Below are 19,421 nucleotides of genomic sequence, written 5' to 3' on the forward strand. Positions count from 1 at the left end.
TTGATACCTGAATTTTATTGTTTGGTTTGATATTAATGTAAATTAAAACAGGATCGTTGTAATATTTGTTTAAAAACTCTATCAGCATATAATATAAAAATTCAAAATTTTCAGAAATATTTTGTTTCAACTCTTATAGTAGCTTATATTTTTAATTTTTTCATTTACACTCTTTTATTATTAAATAAAGAATCGTGAGACATAATTTATTTTTAATTAATAGGATTTATATTATTTTATTTCTCATTTCTTAATTTCATTTCCTTGTCATAACTGGTATTATCTGAAGTTTAGTTATCTGAAGAAACTTAAGATTTTATTAATTTTCAATATACACTTTAACTTAAGTAAACAACAGCAAATAGATTATCGCTCTATGCTAAAGCTGCAAAAAAAACATAAGTAATCTTCTCTTGTAAATGGTTTGTATTTCTTATTTAATTTAAGATAATTTTTTATTTAAGAGACGTATGTAGAATTGAAACATTGTGTAATGGATCGCAAATATGAATATTTGAGAGTAACATTAACCATAAAAAAGCAAATTGATATCAGGCAAGCAAAATTAGGCAAAGACAAAACTAGGAAGCAGAGCAAAACAAAAACAAAAACAAAAAATAGATGCAAGAAAAAAAAAGAAAAAGTGATTACGAACATAGCGAACAACCGATTTGCTATTGATATCAATTTCTTAATACTTAATGTTAATTATTTTACTAAATTAATTGAGTAAAATAATTAAATATTTGAGAAATTAAAAGCAACTCTAATTAGTATCTATGTTTTTTTAAAAAATTAAAGAAAAAAAACTATAGTTTTATCGCAAAATTATAGGAACGCATTAATGAGTCGCAAACATTTGACTTACCAAATTATTATATTACCTATAACGAGGAAGAATTCAATTAATGTGATGGCATTGCTGTTTTTCTAAAGAAAAATCTCACTACAGAATATTTCTTTGAATTCATTGGAGAAGTTAAATGTATAAAAATTTTAATAGGACAGAATTAGGCAATGTTTTTTTTTTTAACTTATATATACAGGTCGGTAGCTAATAATTCAAATAAATGTGTAGAACAATTTTCTAAGTATCTTAAAAAAATAAGTTTACAATAAAACATGTAATTAGACAAAATCTTCTTTTAGATATAATAAAAAAGAATAAATCCTGTATCGAATAGTCCAAAAGTGCCTTGGCGGCATATCAATTTACTTCCCATAATTATAAACAAATACTTTACCAGACTTTCCAGTAAAAACAACAAAAATTAATCACATTTACATTAAAGATCAGAACCCCACCTTTTTTAAAAATACAAAATTATTTATTTTTAAGCGTCAAAGAACTGCTTTTTATTTTAAAAATGACTTTATAAGGAATGGTCAAAGTTTACAGGAGATTACTACAAAAATGTACATATATTTTAAAAATCTGAAAGTATATCTGCAAATCGAATCTTGGAATTGTAGTATCAACCCAGAGTCCAAGTATCGCAACTTTTTTAAGTACATCAAAGAAGAAAACTGCTAAAAATACTCATATAATAAGCCACACAAGATTCCAAAAATGCAAAAAAATGTCGAAAAAAAAAATTACTAAATTTCAATTAAATCAAATAAAAGCAAAAAAATCTGTCATACAGACAATGCATCAAAAAAAGATTCAGCTTAAAACTCAATATATAAGGCTTAAAGATTACGTGACAAAATCTTTACAAAGAGCTAAACATGATTTTGTACAAAAATTTTAAGAAGTAAACATTATGGATATGGGTTACCACGATATGTAATATAAACTCAAGATTGCATCTCTCTTTAATAATTATTTTTGTGAACTAGGCAAAAATCTTACTAAAAACATATAAATTCTTTAAAACTACAATGAGTATGGCATACAAAAGTATATATTGTTTAAAGGTGAAATTTGATGCGTCGCAAGTTAAAATAAATGGTTTGGAAAATTTTGGGTACTGTAATAAAGGTTCATTTGTTAAAAGGTTTTTTTCATAATTCAAGACAGTTAACGTTATGGTAATAACCTAGAAATCCAAGAAATCCTTTGGTTTCTTTTTGATTTGTTGGTATTGGGCAGTTTTTTTATGACCATTATTTACTCAGGGTTGGGTTTTGTGGTGGGTAATGTGGTTCAGATAGAAGACTTCTTTCAGAAAAATTTGGATTTGTTCAGTTCAATTTTGAAATTGGCCTCTCCGAGTCTCTCAAAAACCCTTTTTAATCTCGAAATATGTTCTTGGAGGCTAGTACTGAAAATAATAATTGCGTTTAGATAAACGGCGCATATTTCATTTTGGTAACCTCTTAATATGTTGTTTATAACCCTTTGGAATGTTGCTGGGGCATTCTTTAGTCCAAACGGCATTTTAAGAAATTCGTAGTGGCCATTCTTTGTGTTAAGTGTGGTTTTATAGATATCTTCTTTTGCAATTTCAATTTGATGGAATAGCAAATCTAATATGATAAAATATTGACAGGGACCTAGATCATCCAAGAGATCTAAAATATTGAGCAGTTGGTATGAATCACCTTGCATTATACTCTTTGCATTAACAGTCCGAAAATCAACAACAATTCTCGACTTTTGGCTGCCTGATGCATCAGCTTTCGTTGGAACAATCCAAATTGCTGGGAACCAAGTTGAATGAAATGGTCTAATTTTATTTTGATCCAGCGTCTCTTTAATCTGCCCTTGTACCTCTTTTTTATGTACTAGGTATCGATATGTCCGTGTGTGCACAGATATTTATTTATTTATTTATTTCTCTTCCAACGAACAATTGCCCAATTTATAACAATATAAAACATTTTACAAGAGAAGAAAAATCTGACCTGCACTATACATTGCACAAAAATCATAATACCTAATAAAAAACCCTAAAAATAGATAGGGTACATTTAGTACATTTCACTTAAATATTTTTACATCACAGAATAAATTCACAGAACATTGGCTTTCAACAGTCTTAAAAATTCTATTCTATTAGTAAAACAATCCAACTGATCCGAGTACTGGTTAGCAAGTTTGCCTACTCTGGTAACAAAGGAATAAGGTTACCAGAGTTATTTTACCGAATATATCTGGGCAGCAAGATCCAGAATGGAGAATATCATAGACTGACAGGTCACGATGTTTACGACGGGTTTGGAGAGTATGGATTTTAAGTTTAGACTCAAACTCGCGGTAGATAATAGGAAGTGGAACATTCCTTTTGTACGCAATGTATCTTAAAAATTTGTGCTGAACCTGTTCAATCATCTAAATGTGATTGTTATAATGAGGTGACCAAATACATGAACCAAACTCATATGTCGTCTGTAGTCATTCACATAAAATCCATCTGCATAATCTTTTATAAGCTTTAAAATAGCATTTCGTTCTAAAGTGTTCATATGGTTCTTTCGTATTTTTGAAGAATCAAATTTATGGTTCTTAACGTTGAGATTATTTAGGGTGATATTTTTATTACATGGTATTTTATACTTACAAAAGTCAATGACTTGCACTAGTTAGGAGAAGTCAACTGTTATTTGCAGTTCTGAGGAATTTAAAACGGAGCAGATACCTTTACAAGGTACTCGGAAATTTCTAGACTATCGAATTTCATGTAGCCTATTATTACTGTATCGTTTTTTATATTTTTAATAATTTTAAAGCTTAACAACCTGTTCGAACCTTGTTTGCAGTGTAGTGATATTTGTATCTTGTGTTATGACATTATAATATGATAATGAAATTTTAGATTCTGGTGTGCAAAGCGTACTATTATTTAAGTCGATAATTGCCTATAATATTTTTAAATTATCTTTTCCTAGCAAACAATCGAAATAACTATTAAAATCAAAAATATAAAATTTTAATGGAGGCCTTTTTTTAATATAAAATATTTTGTGAAAGTGGTGCCAAAAATTTTCAACTGATGTGCCCTGAGCTGTTAAAATTTAAAATGAATCTTGTTTAATTAATTTTCCAAAATGTTTTTTAGCGATTCCAGTTTTTACAAAAGAGCTTGTACTAACAGTATTGATGAGAAATTTTAAGTTTAATTCTGGACAACTTATAAATGGCAATTTGCTTTTATTATACGCCCATTAAAAACCCTTAAAGTTAAATTATGGCAATACTGAGACAATACCAGAGATCGTTTGCTATATAGTGTGTTAAAATATAAAAGATATGCGTCAAAGGCCGAAGTACTGTTTCTGGATCTTCTCGTTGACCTACTCAATTCACTCAACTGGTAGAAGCACGAAACGACTCTTTACGATAGTCCTAAAATCCGCACTTCCGAAATATTAAGGTTCACCTCTCAATAAATCATTAAAACGAACCATATTATATTATCAAATACGTTAGAGATTCCTAAAATCCGACTGCGCCAATTATGTAGTGATACCACCAATTTGTTTCTTAAAAAAAATTTAGTCAAATAGAAAACAACTAAGCTACTATATAATTAGTAGAGACTCAGGCAAAACCGATATAGCGGGAAAACCAATCACTTAAATAATTTTTACAGGTATAGGATTAAAATTTTGCAACATTACAATTTAAAAACAGGTGTCCGTTTGCCGTTAGATACCTCTAGTAGTAAAAGTTATGAATGCAGGGTTTAAAATACTTGTTAGGCTTCCATACAAATACAGATTCCAGTCGAACTATCATATTTTATGCCAATATACTATATTCGAAAGATTGTTGATTTCTTATACACATAACCTTAAAAAGTATTGGCTCTAAAACACCTGTGTTGTGTTGCCACCTATTATATTAAATAGCATAATTATTAGCGTATTTTGGGCAAAACCGATCATGATCGGTTTTGCTCTAACATAAATAGATGGTTGTGTTAGATATATTAACTGCTTAATATTTTGAAAATTAATAAGAAATAAGTAACTTTTGTAAATTTACATTACCGAATGCTTTTGATTTTTCAGCATTTAGGATGGTTTTCAAATATAAGCGAAAACCTGACACAGGCGAATCGTGGGATGAAAAAAATATGACTTTGGCATTAACTGAAATAAATGACGGAAAAATGTCCATTAGCGGTGCCTTAAGGAAATATGGCATTACATATTCTACCCTTCAGATCACAAAAAATCCAATTCTACAAAAAAAAAGTTCGGCAGCTTCTCTACAGTTTTCTTTAAAGAACAAGAAAAGGAATTGGTAGATCACCTAAAAGAATAAGATAAACGATTCTATGGATTAACCAAGCAGAATTTCTGTCAACTAGCTTATGAATATGCAGAGAAGAAAAATATTTCTTACCCGTTCAAAAAGAATCAAGCAAGTGAGCAGTGGTATTCCAATTTCATGCAAAGAAACCGAGAGCTTAGTTTAAGAGTCCCAGAACCTTCTAGCGTCGCACGAGCTTATGAATTCAACAAATACCAAGTCGAAATTTTCTATGAATATCTAAAGAAAGTCCTGGAAAAAGATCATATAACACTTGACAATATATATATTGTTGACGAGACGGGGATCCAGATATCAGCTAAAAAACCACCAGAGGTAATTTTTATATGAGGCAAAAAGAAAGTTGTGGCGATTTCATCTACTTCTGTTGTTCGGCGACTGGAAAAATAATTTCTCCAACTTTATTCCTTCCTCGAAAAAAAACCGAACGGTTGGAACGTTACTGCTAATCACAGACAACGGTTGGATTAATTCTGGAACCTTTTTGGAACGGTTAAAGTTTTTTGTAGCGAGTGTAAGACCAACACCTGATCACAAATGTCTCCTCATTTTATACAATGACGTATCCCACCGGTCCTTAAAAGTTTTAGAGTTTGCATCAGATAATCATGTTGTCATTTTATCTGTGCCACCACACTCAACACATAAGCTGCAACTTCTTGATGTTGCTGTGTATGGCCCATTTGGAACCTATTTTTAAAGATCACTTAACAAGTGGCAGAAAGCACACCCAGCACAAAGGGTAATCTTTGTTAATATAGGCTTAATATTTTGATAGTTTTCGTTTCAAATATACTAAAAACGTAATTTTACCAGTACACAAAAACTCTATTATATCAGAGTAAAATGTTTTTCAAATAATAAGTTTTATAAGGGTTCAAAATAAGGTGATCGGTGCTGCTCAGATCTCCTCTAATTCAGAACTGATTTTTAAAACAATAATTATAAAATAGCTAAATCATATAAAACGCTGAAATGGTAACTACAAAATGTTGATACTGCAATATAATATTAGTTTTAATACTAAGTAGATTTGTCAGGAATGTAATATGTAACTTATATATATCTTATATTTAAGTTGCTAGTGGGTATGCAGATTATCTACAATGGACACGAAATCAAATAAAACAAACTTAAAGCATATATAGACGCGCTTTCTAAAAACGAATCTTGGATTAACTAGAACTTGTCTAAGGCTAAATATATATGATATTACTGCACTACCTAATTTTTTGGCATTATAGGATAAACTAAGGCAGCAATCGATATTCGACAAAGGAAAGAACATTATTAACAAAGGCAAAAAATATCACCTATGTTATTTTAAAATAAAGGAGGAAGATGACTGACAGATATAGGAAAACATATCAAATTCATAAAGCGTTTAACTCCTCTTAAGCTTCTAGAGTTCCAGATACAAACTTATCAAAGTACTAAGCGGAATAGGTTTTAGGGTTAAAGTGGAAAACCCCTTTATGGAAATAGTAGCAGTTATTCGACAGAAGTACGTCAAAAGAGCAGCTTGAAACTACTTGTTGACTTTGAACTACCTGTTCTCTGAAATTAATGGATTTTTTTTAACTATATAAGACCAAATTTTCTAACTAGGAAATATCTAAAATTTGTTGTAGGTAACTAAGCAATAGAGTATACAGATGCGCATAAGAACGCATAAGAACAATTGGAATCTATATAGTATATTACAAGAAGTTGGCAAATATTTGGGCTAACGGAATGTAGTAAGCATGATCGAGTAGCAAAACGATATTATTTAATTTTAACAAAAGGTTTTTTTTAAAATTATAGACATTTATAATTTCGTTCAAAATTAAATTTTTACCAATAATTGATTTTTAAAAAATATCTGTCAAACGTAGTTTTTATAAAACTTTTATATCAAAGAAGAATCACAGAGAATGCAGGAAACTTTTTCCATAGTACAGGCCCTTTTTTGTAATTACTATATTTTACCTATATGTTTTTTTTAATTCTCGTTTATAAGGTATAAAAGACAAAAATAAACAAATATATCCTTTTCGTTTTTATAAAAAATAAAAACTAGGATAAGTAAATATATATTTCGTTGGAAGTACAGTAGAACTTTAATATACAGTGTGGCAGACAAATCTGAAACACTTCAGCCTGAGGTAAGGGGAATGCACTAGTGGAGACAACATGGCCGACTTCATTTATAAAATGGACAGTGGCGTGTGGTATTATGTGAAACTATTTAAATTCGATTTAAGGAAAATTATTATAAAATTTATCAAAATAAATTTTCCTAATTAATTATTCATTTGTATGTTTTATGGTTTTAGAAATAAGTTCTTTTTTTTTGTATACAGGGTGTCCCACAATCAACGTCACAGGCTATAACTTTTTTATTTTTAACTATAAAAATTTAAAAAAAAATTTAATAGCTATAGGACCACTACCCAAAATTACTTAAAATAACTACCCCCAACAAATACATCCCCCAAAAATGAATTTGTCGGGGGTAGTTTTTTTAAGTAATTTTGGGTAGTGATCCTATAGCTATTAAAAATATATTTAAAAAAAAATATACTTAAAAATAAAAAAGTTATAGCCTGTGACGTTGATTGTGGAACACCCTGTATACAGGGTGGCACGCAAATATCTCTGTTGCTAAGTCGAATTTAAAAACAAAGTTTAAACAAAAGTTGCTAAGGTCACAGGGGGCCACGTCACTGCAATAGTACGTGTATTTTGAAGGTCATTAAAAAAAACAAAACAAAAGTCAAACGTAGACTAAAATGAGCCACCTGGTATAGATTATAAAAAACGAACAGCATAAGCGTTTTGGCAATGATAAAAATTCGGTTAAACTAGGAACGGGAATTTTTATGTTTTTTTATGCGAAATTTTCACTCTTTTTGATATTTCCGAAAAAGTAAGGTGATTTGAGAAAAATATAAGGTAAATAACTTACCTAATTTTTCGTTTACTATTATTTATGTAAATGTTTTTTTTAAGTCTCACACACTTCACTTAAACATGTTTTTATTTTCACTGGTGAAATAAGCGAGCTCGTTTTCTTTACCTTCAGCCTCGTATTCACTATCGTCTTCAGTACTACTGCCATTAGTGTCACTGTCCTCATTTCCTATTGTGATGACAAGGGGCTCGATTTCTTCCATGATTTGGTCAGTTTCCCAGAACTTATCCTTCACAGTTCTGACGTGCTGGCAAAATTTCTGCCAATCATTTTCGGAAATCGATATAGCATCCTCAGTAACCTCCTTTAAGGTTGTAATGTTAAAATTGGCACTTGCATCGTCACTTATACCTATAACATATAGTATATGTAATACATAATAATATACAGGATAAACCTTATTCCACCCCATTTATTTCAGCCATTTTCTTTAAAAAAAATTTTTTTGCCAATCGATATTAGACTGCAAGGGACAAATTTATTTGGTATTTTTAACCCCTTAACTTTAACCCCACGCAGGGGTGACTATCAACCCCAAAATCTTAAATGGTAAGGGTATCACTCGACACCCCTTCCTATTTAAGATTTTGGGGTTGATAGTCACCCCCGCATGGGGGTTAGAGTTAAGGGATTAAAAATATAAAATAAATTTGTTCGCCTGAAGTCAAAAAACGATCATCAAAAAATTTTTTTAAAAGAAAATATCTGAAGAAACTGGGGTGGAAAGTTTTCATTAGCTCACCATGTATGTACATATTATGTAGATACATTTATATATTTAAAATTTAAAATTTATCAGTTCAAAAGGCTTAATTAAGTTGTTATAGCTACCTTTCTTAGTTAACCAGGCGATTATATCTCTTTTTAAAGAGGATTTTGTTGGGGTTTTATCCTCCTGCACCGAATGATAAGGAGCATTGTCTAACACTATTACCGAATTGGCAGGTATATTTGGGAGAAGTTTTTCCGTGAGCCATCTAGTAAAATTTTCCCTTTTCATTTGGCCATGGTAATCACCTGTGGCCAATCCGGCTTTAAATATTAAACAGGCATTGTCCACAAAACCCTTGTCGGAACCTGCATAAACAATTATTAGCCGACAAAAAATATCATTTAAAATATATATATTTCTCAAATTTAACGGGTCCTTGCCCGTGAAAAAATATATGACTGTAACTTATACACACTGTTTTGTATTATATGCATACCCGTTGAACTAATATTTTTTAAAACACCAGTAACCGTATCGCTCTGCCAACATTTCTTGAACGTCAAATCATCGTTATCCACCCAAGTTTCGTCCAAGTAAATAATGTTTCGGCCTTCTTCACATTATTTTCGTATTTCGCGAAAATATTTGTATCTCCAGGAAAGAATATTGGGCCTCTCCATTAAGATTTTTCTCTTATTTTGACACTTACCCCAAAAAAAACCATTTGACTTTAATAAAAGCCGAAGCGTTTCCCTGGAATAAGAAAAATTTGCCTCTTCTTTTAATTTTCTTAACAACTTTCTAATTGTCGGAACCACTTTATATTCCAGGTAAAATCTGGTGATACAATGCCTAACTATTTGAAAATGAAAACTGTCATCTTTTTCGACGACAGTTTTATCTATCACTTCCCTCGTTTGACTATGACATTATTTGACTATGACAATAATAAAACAAACTAAAAAATTAAATATTAGGTATTTCATGTAAGTGATAAAACAGTGAAACTCCAAACCTATACACAACACTAATATCAGTTTTTTTAATTAATAGCCACAAATAAAACAAAATAATAAATAACATATAAAATAAACGGAATCCAAAAATCAACGATAAAACCTACGCCACTGTCCACCCTTCAATAGTAAAATTGTAAAATTGTAATCAATGTTTTGAAATGGCAGCAAGCATTGTAAACAGGTGACAAAGACGCTGTCCAATGAACTGTAGAAATAATTCATAACAAAAACACGTGCGGCGAGGGAAACCAATCACAAGCGTTCAGGTTCATAATGGCTGACCCCTATTATACAAGAAGTAGAGGAGTAGAAGTAGGAATGTAGAGGTGGAACGTAATGTTGCCAGATTTACTAAACATGATCCATTTTTTGGACAAACGTTTAATTGTACCATATTTAATGGTAAAACAATTGCGTATTAAAGCCAAAATGGAATAACTATTTAGATTATAATTCTTAACATTTTACCCTCTATATCTTGTGATTGTAAAAAATTTTATATTGCATATTATTAGAAAGTAAGTCCCGCACAATTACGTTTTGAGGTTAAACGTGGCAACGTCGAATATTTTGGCCCACATTCCTGCCGCTGTTTCACATCCACTTGCCAGACTTTACTAAACTACAACTAGTAGTCTTTTTTATAATCTTTGTTACTTAATAAATACAGTTATAGTATTTTAAGATTTTTATTCTATTTTTCTTTAAGTGTTTTTTAAAAAAATATTGTTTTTAGCTTTAACATGAAAAAAAAATCTACCCCCAAAAATAGAAAAATATTACAAATTATTTAATAAAAACAAATTTTATAAAAAAATTCCCTTTTAACAATACAGTCATCAGGTATTGGTAGTATTTTACTAAAAATAATTATTCGACTGCCTGATTCTGACTTTAAGGTTCTCTCAAATTCGACAAATCTCTCTTCTGAGAGAGGTATTTTTCCAGATAGTCTTAAGGCTACCCTAAAAAAGTCTTTATTTAAAAAGGGAAATCTAAATGATCTGTCTTGCTATCGCTCTCATTCCCTTCTTCCTTATCAAAAATGAATCAAAAAGATTATTAAGTTAAGGACGATGAACTTTCTTTAAGAACATAACTTATTGAATATTGCATAGTTTGGTTTTGAAAATAACAAAAGTACATCGGATGAAGAATATTTAATTTTCTTAAGAAACTGTATCTTGGGCTAAATCATAAAGGAGGTGGCTGCTGAAGTGTTCTGTGATTTTTCAAAAGCATTTTACTGCTTGGATAAGAATACTACTGCAGAATCTTTTCTGTTATAGCTTTAAAGGTACAAGTTTAAACTGACTTTAATATTACTTGAGTGATAGAAAGCAATTTGTTAAGGGTTAAATAATTCGTCAGCAGGTCAGAGTATTGAGCATAAAATATCTGAAGGCTCAGTGCTTGGTCGGCTTCAGTTGCTTATTTATATCAATGATCTAGCGACCACGAGCATTAGTGGATAATTTACACTATTTGCTGATGATAGATTTATACTATGGCTAGGAACAGATACTTTAAGGGAAACCATTGATCGTGTATTATATTGGAGTGATAATAAAGTGGTGCAATAACAACAAGCTAGTATTTAATATAGTAAGTTTGATAGTTGATAGTTGTTGATAAGTTTGATAGATGATAAGTTTTTTGTTTGTTTATTGACAATTAATTAAGATTTGAAGAACTTGTATGAGAAAAAGATTTGCATCAGCTTGTTATACTGTAAGGGTGGCCACAATTATTTATCTTGTGAAGGTGTACATGGTCCTTAAAAGGTTCTGTTAATAATGAAGCAAGAGTAACAAAATTTAACAACACTAGCTTAGGATGGCTCATACCAAGAATGAACTTAATAAATAATTCATTTATTTATGAAGGGATAAAAATGTATAACCATTTCTCTCTGGGAATAAAAAATATAGAAAATATTAGTCACTTCAATAGGCAAGTTATAAAACTGTTGATAGGTATGCCCCTGATAACTTTTAGAGTGACAAGATGTGATTCATCTTTCCACTTCTCCTAATGTTAAAAATGTCATGTAATGTCAAATCAATTTACTCGTATTTATGTTAAACTTATATACAATTAACTTCTACTCGAATTTTTGTATAGTTCATTATTTTGTATAGTTACTGGTTTTTTTCTCAATTTGCTTATTTATTATATAATTTGTTTTTTTCTCCTGTTTGGTTTATTATAACTCTAATTTTACTTTATATTATTGACATTGTTTTGTCTATAACGTGTTATTTCTTTATTTTTTAACTAGAGGCATAAGTTCTTCTTATAATAAAGGATTTTTTATTTTAAATTCCATTTTGAATAAAATGAAACAAAATAAATACCAACAAGGAATTAACTAAGATTAATCCAGAAGTAGAGTTTTAAACAATAAACCATGTTAATTATTAATTTAGCTCCTCTCTTATATCTCTAATTTCCTAAACAAAAAGAGAATATTAAAACATTGAAAGCATTAATAACATTAACATAGAGGGTCCTTCCGAGTCTCTACAAGAAAAGTCGTTTATTTTAGCGGGACTCTGTTATTCTCTTTTAGCCCGGAAATTGCTGTCGGGAACGCATTATCAGTTAAGCAGTTTTAGTTAAATCCTTGGCACTTTAGATGGTATGTCATTGTCATTTTTTGCGAGGGCTAGTAAACTTCAAACATTTTTTAGCTCTTTTAATTTTAATGATATAACTGAATTTATTAAATACATAAAGATTCATTTTCAAAGGTCCTAGAGTACAAAATTATTGAAGTAATGTTAAATTTGTTAAATAGTTGTAAAATAAATTTTCAAAGTTATTAAAAAGCTTAGATATACATAATAGCTTTTGATATAACGGGTGAAAATTTAAAAACTTGAAATAGCCATATTACGAATGAAAAACTGAATAAAACGCTGGAAACAGTTTTTATAAAACGAAATGGGGGCAAAAATAAACATATTATCTCACCCTTGGACAGGGTGAGATACACCGCTAAATACTTAAATAGAAGTTTCTTTAAATTTGGCTACTAGTTGGCGAACATACGCCGTTCTTACATTTTAACCTGGATGTTTTTCGTTTAAACTTTGAGTTTTCCATAGCACATAAACCAATACAAAATACCTAAGGGACTTACGTGTTTAGAATTTTTAAAAGACATGCCAGTATATTGCTAGTCATAATTTTAGACACTGTTTTCATTAAGGTGGTTTTAAATGCAATAACCATTTCAAGTTTTCAATTTTTTTCCCGTATATTAAATAATATGTAAAAAAGACTGTCTAAAAATTAAAAGAAACATGTATAAGCTGAATAGGGAGGCGTCGCCATAAAGCTTAAAATTAATTAAGATTTTCTACGTGATAATCAGGTCAATTGGCTAACAATGACTTTATTTTCATTTGTATAGTATGTATTTTGTATGTGTTGTGTGAACACCAGAGAGCTAAAATTCATACATCAGCACGTTTTCGAACAAACTCTATTGGTTTTATGAGTATTCGGAATATACTATGCAGATGATATATATAAGACTGCAAAGGAGGCATCATCTACTAGAAAAATAGGCGGTATATTTAAGAATTTCTCTGAAAGTGAAGATTTGCCTAATTTCTTTACTTCTGCATTAATGAAATGTAAAACCCCGCTAGCAGAAAGAGTCAATTTACCTAAATATCCGTTACGACCAACTAACGTACTAGGAAATTTGTAATTTACATTGAACATTTTGACTAAAACAGAACTATGTTATTCCTTAAAAAATTAAAATATCACCCTCCGGATCACTAATAGATAATGCATTACCTAATTTAAAAGAAAATCATATAATTTTCATGGAGAGTTTAAAGTAATTATAATAATAAAACAAGTCTTAATAGTAGAAAATTATTTAAAACTAATAATACATATGAAATCAGTTCACTAACTTACTCTTTTGATATCATAAAATAGACTAAAATGGACAAACTTCCAAAGAAAGGCTAGAACACTCCTAAGCAAAACCAATAAGTATCATCCAAAGTGCTATAGAACGAACTACGCTACCTTGACATATGGGAGGAAGAGAAATGGCCGACAACTGACTCAGCAAATTAGTAATTTCCAATCCTTTTTCTTAAGAAAGGCTGAAATATAAGATATTCTTTATGTTGTATATGAAGCAGAAAAGTTATCACCACTAACTAACTACTCCAGGAGCTTGAGATACATATGCACCATAAGCATCAAGCAAGAAAAAATGCGAGCTTGGATGGGAGTCATGTAGTGGTTTATATGAAATGTATGTTTACGAGGTTCAACAAGAATATATCGACATAGAGGCGTCGAACTACTGGTTGACTGCGAAATAGCTTTTCCTCAAAAATGACGAGTTTCTTGTGGTCAAAATCCAAGATCAAGTAATATCAACAAGAAATTATTTAATGTTTGCCGTAGGTGACCTGACGGTACAGATAAAGTGACAGATGTAGGTATGGATGTGAGACAACGGATCCATTCAGCATGTCACTGGTGGATATCAAACTTTTGCACCAACGAAAAATAAAGAACGGCATGATCTAGTTGTATAGATACTGCATCAAGAGCGCGCTTATCAGCAGCCAAATTACCACATTATACCTATAAGCCGGAACCACTACTTGAAAATGAGCAACTCAAATTTTTATTAAGATTGCACTGTATTTACAAACCAACTAGTAAGTAACTATTCCTAATAATAACAACCTAAAAGCAAAACATAATGAAATGATTGTTAAGTACATAGATCTAGAATACCAGCTCAGACAATGAGAAATAAAAGAAGTGCGGACAATCTCAATTATTGAGTCAACAACAGGATTAATAATAATAAAAAACATAAAACTGCTCAAACTTAAGGAAAACATCTATAAGCTAAGTCAGAAAGTTCATTGGAAATGCAGATAGCGTCTACTAGTATAAGAAACATATTGTGTTATTTTAATCTAAGTGAATTATTTATTAATAAAGGTAAAAAACGAATCCGATAAAATGGAAAGGACTCTATCAGAGCTTCATTCTAAGATCTGATCTGAGGGATAAGTGAACCCCCCTTTTGGAAGGGGAAGGGCGACTGTGGTTTGGCATGAAATCTTTAATAATAATAGTAAGTCTTTTTATTTAAAACAAATATATATTAATATTATACATACATACATATTATATTTAAAACATACATAGTTAATCAATACGTAGAAAATATTGGCGAAGTCTAGCTACTCTTACTCACTACAGTTACTACACCACTCTTAGTTACAACAGACTACTCTTACTTAACCACTACAAATAGATAACATATATGAATATAATTTTACATACAAAGTCATCCTCTTAACGTATAAAGAAAATCAATAAAAAAAAAGAATTATTTTCAGGAACATGGATTGGAACTTTGATAGAAATGCAAAAGAGGAATCATGCCGAAATTAAATACTTCCTTTACCTGTGCAAAAGTACCTTGCGCAGCTAAAGGGACATGCAAGTGCAAATGCAGCAAACTCAGAATAAAAACACACAGATCATTAGTGCAATAAAACATGATTTTTCAACTTAAATACTTTGATGAGTTAACAAAGTTATATTTGTCCTTGAAAGAGGAAAGAACGAAATGTAAATTTGAATTTATTAATATTTAGAATTTTAAAGTAGTTAGGAATATGGTTGTAGATTTAATAGCGTTAAATGTAAATGACGTTTTAAACAGAGCAGTTTTCAATTTAGGCATAGCAACTAATTTTTTGCTTCTTATATTTAAGTGATGAACTTTTTTTTGGGAAAAAATTTACTTTTGAGTTTTTTTATACAAGAATTTTTAGAAATGCCTGAAGACAATTTCGTGAACAAAATTGGCAAGATGAAGATTCTATCTGACATATTAAGCCAATTTGTTCCTGATATTTTATGCAATATATGGTCTCCCTTTTTAATGCCATATATTAACCTACAACAAGAGTTTTGCATTTTTTGAATTCTTTGTTCTAATAACCTTAAACAAGGATAATGACTAAAAGCAAGAAACTCACAGAGTAGCGTTTTTAATTTAAAATTAAGTGGGAGTCTTGGAATAAAAATAAATTTCAGGGACAAAAAGATTTTCTTGTTCAACTTGTTACAGTTTTTTTTTGTGAGCATAACACTTTAACTCGATGTATTCAAATTTGAAATATTTTAATATAATTTAATAAAGCTTCTTTTATTTGTCAAAGTTTTAGATTAGTGGTTATAAAAGTCAAAAGCAAACAGAGTTTGGGCTTATAAGAAAGGGTAATCTCCATAGAAAAATCAACCATAATTGTATAGGTTTCAATAATTATAAAATTTTGATCAGTTTAGAAAATAACCAATTTAGTGCAAATGTATTTAAATGGCAAATATATGTATAAATATATCAGAACAGAATATAGACATTTATGGATACATATATATTTTGTTCTATAGCAGTAACTACTTATTAGGAATCAAGTTCATATTAAAGCATAATCTTGACTAGGTTGATATTGTTGGTACCTTGATCTTGCATTGTGAGGTTGTACGGGTGTCTGATTTCTTTCGGTTGCCTTGGCTAATGTCGATCTGAAAATTAGAATAAGACTTTATTATGTGTGATGTCTGCAATAGTCAGTTGAGCAGAATTTGCTGCTCTTTCTTTTCACATAATTTTACTGTAGGAAAAGTGTAGTGAATCTTCATTTCAATAAAATAGTAAACAAAGTAACTGTCAAACCCAAATATTGATTTTCTTCTCAAGACCTGTTTAAGTTTTATTGTGGCTGGTAAAGTCCAGTGCAACGATATATTAGAATGGTCACCCGTCAAAACACCAGCATTTTACTTCTCAAACAATGTAAATAGAAGGTGGATGACATTGCTTGGCAGGTGGAATGCTGGTGTTTTGACGGGTGACCATTCTAATATATCGTTGCACTGGACTTTATATACTTACAGAAATACTTATTTTATGCAGGAATTGTCTATATTTTCAGTAAGATTCCAAGGTTGACAGATAACTTAAACATGGTAAAATCTGGAGGGGATCCATTTCGACAGATTTGGGTTTATGGGTCATTTTCAGCTGAGAGTTGAAGACTTCAGCTGGTTTCGCTTTGAGCGGATTTACAAAGGAAATACCTTATCTAGGTGTGATATTTTTTGGTGAGTTAAATTAAAGTTTTGCCGAGGGCAGTTTTAAAGAAACAGAAAAGAGTTCTTAAGACTTCCTGTGTTATTTTGTCATAAAAATTCCAAAGAAAGGCTACATTCCAACCTCGGACTTGATGGTCTGAGCCCCATCGAATACACTTGAGCTTCTTCTGGATATCCTGAAATCCATCACAGAGTGTAGTACTGGCTGAATCACTTTGTCCAACTACCACAGCAGACACTGTCCTTCCTGACACACCAGATGACCCCCATAGCCGTCTAGTCATCGACCAGGGTGAGTACAAGGACCCAGTGGCGAAGCGTGAACTTTTTTTCGGGTAGACAAACAATAAAAATCGTTAATTAGAAAAAAATGTGTATTCAATATTATTCATTTTAATGAAATAGAGAATGAAAGCGCATGAAATATTAACTCAAAGAGAAAAATTATGTAGTGATATAAAAAAGAAAAAAATAAATACTACTTACAAAAAAACACAACATAGGTATAACTATAACTTATAAATCCATAATATCCATTATTTTAAAATTAATTAAAGACAAATAAAAACACAACTAAAATACAATTGCCAATATCGAACAGTCGTTCATAAATAACCACTAAAAAAACCTGTAAGATGTACCGACCAGATCCATGTCCATAAACAATAACCCTCAACAGCATAATAAAATAGCTGGTCGACTTCGATAGACAAAAGCTCGAATGTCTTTCCCGCGAGTAAATTTTGCATACGTAATAGGGTGAATACTGATGCGGCCGGACCTCTGCCACCTGCTTGATGCGTATATGGTTCGATTAATTGCTCTAAATTTCGGAAGACAAATATCAATGTGTCTTTCTGGGGCTCGTATACAATAAATGGATGTCAGCCCTGCATTTTTATTTTAATTGGTGCGCCTTAGATATTATAGCCGTTTAGATACTATGTAATAATAGTAAGGAGCGACTACTTTCTGTGTTAATTTTTTTTAAATTGTAATTCAACAATTACATGAAATAATTACGTAATAAATTAATGACAAATAACTGGATAATTTTGGGTAGACAGTGTCTACCTTGTCTACTCGTACGCTTCGCCTTTGCAAGGACCACAGGTATCACAGAATAATATAATCATTTAGAAGTGTAAAACAAAGGCCACACACATTATTTTCGCCATAGTTAGTACTAATTGAATAATTTATCGCATATATATTTACTATTTTATTTTAATTTTTGAGGCCCCTTGTTGCTATACTCTTTGTTGGGAACTGAGTATATACGTATATCCGAGGTAGACTATAAGTTGTACCATATTTATTTAATCATAAACCGCAGGTTGTTATTATTTAATTTATCTTTTATAAACTCTAGTGAACTAAAGATGGGAAGTACGTGTGCGTGTCGTACAAAATGTATGATTCACTTTAATGTACGGTGTACGTGCCGTACAATTTTATTGTACTGACAGTACAATATAAATTATTATAAAGTTAAACCAAAAAAACACAATACTTTTAATTTGTTCAAAATAATTTTTATTTGTATCAAAAAATATAAGATATTTATAAATAATAAAGAAATAGAAACAATAAAGAAAATTTGGAAGAAAAGTTTTGCAATTCCTTATACCTATAGCATAAATGTAAAAAATAAATATTTTATTCTTAATAATAATATAATAAATTAACATTAATGTAATAAAATACGAAAACGAAAGTAACTACATAATACTAAAGAAAATGAAAATAACATAAAAATGGATTCATAAATTTACGTTTAAAAAAACAATATGATTTACTTTTTCACCTTTTAATCTGTTTCGTCGATCAGTAATGATTTGCCCAGTTTTAGAGAATACTCTTTCACTTGGAACAGATATCCCAACAACGCACAGTTTTCTCATGGCTAGGTCGTAGAGACGTGGATAAACAGATTTGCGTTCTTTCCACCATATGAGTGGGTCTGCGGTTCTCAATTGGTTCAAGTGGTTCCTGCATATATTTTTCAACTTCAATGAGACTGGAGACTTTTGGGTTGCTACCACCAACCAGTTTTGATACGTTTTGATCGAAATCTTCCCATATTTTAGATGATGGTTTAGGTTCCTCGGCACAAGTTTCATTGGGTTCTATATTTGTATTTTTATCTTCCGTTTCTTTGGGCAAGTTTGTAATATAACGCTTTATATTCTCTTTTGTAGCCTCAAAACAGGTTTTGCTGGTAAATCCATGATTTTTGAATCTAGGATCCAGAAAAGTAGCTTCAGCGACTGGCCCAAACGACGAATTAATTCTGGTAAATCCGGATTGCTGTTTAAATAGTTTGCACAATACTTTTTTAGA

Source organism: Anthonomus grandis, chromosome 3 (assembly GCF_022605725.1).
Source record: "Anthonomus grandis grandis chromosome 3, icAntGran1.3, whole genome shotgun sequence".
NCBI classification, from domain to species: domain Eukaryota; kingdom Metazoa; phylum Arthropoda; class Insecta; order Coleoptera; family Curculionidae; genus Anthonomus; species Anthonomus grandis.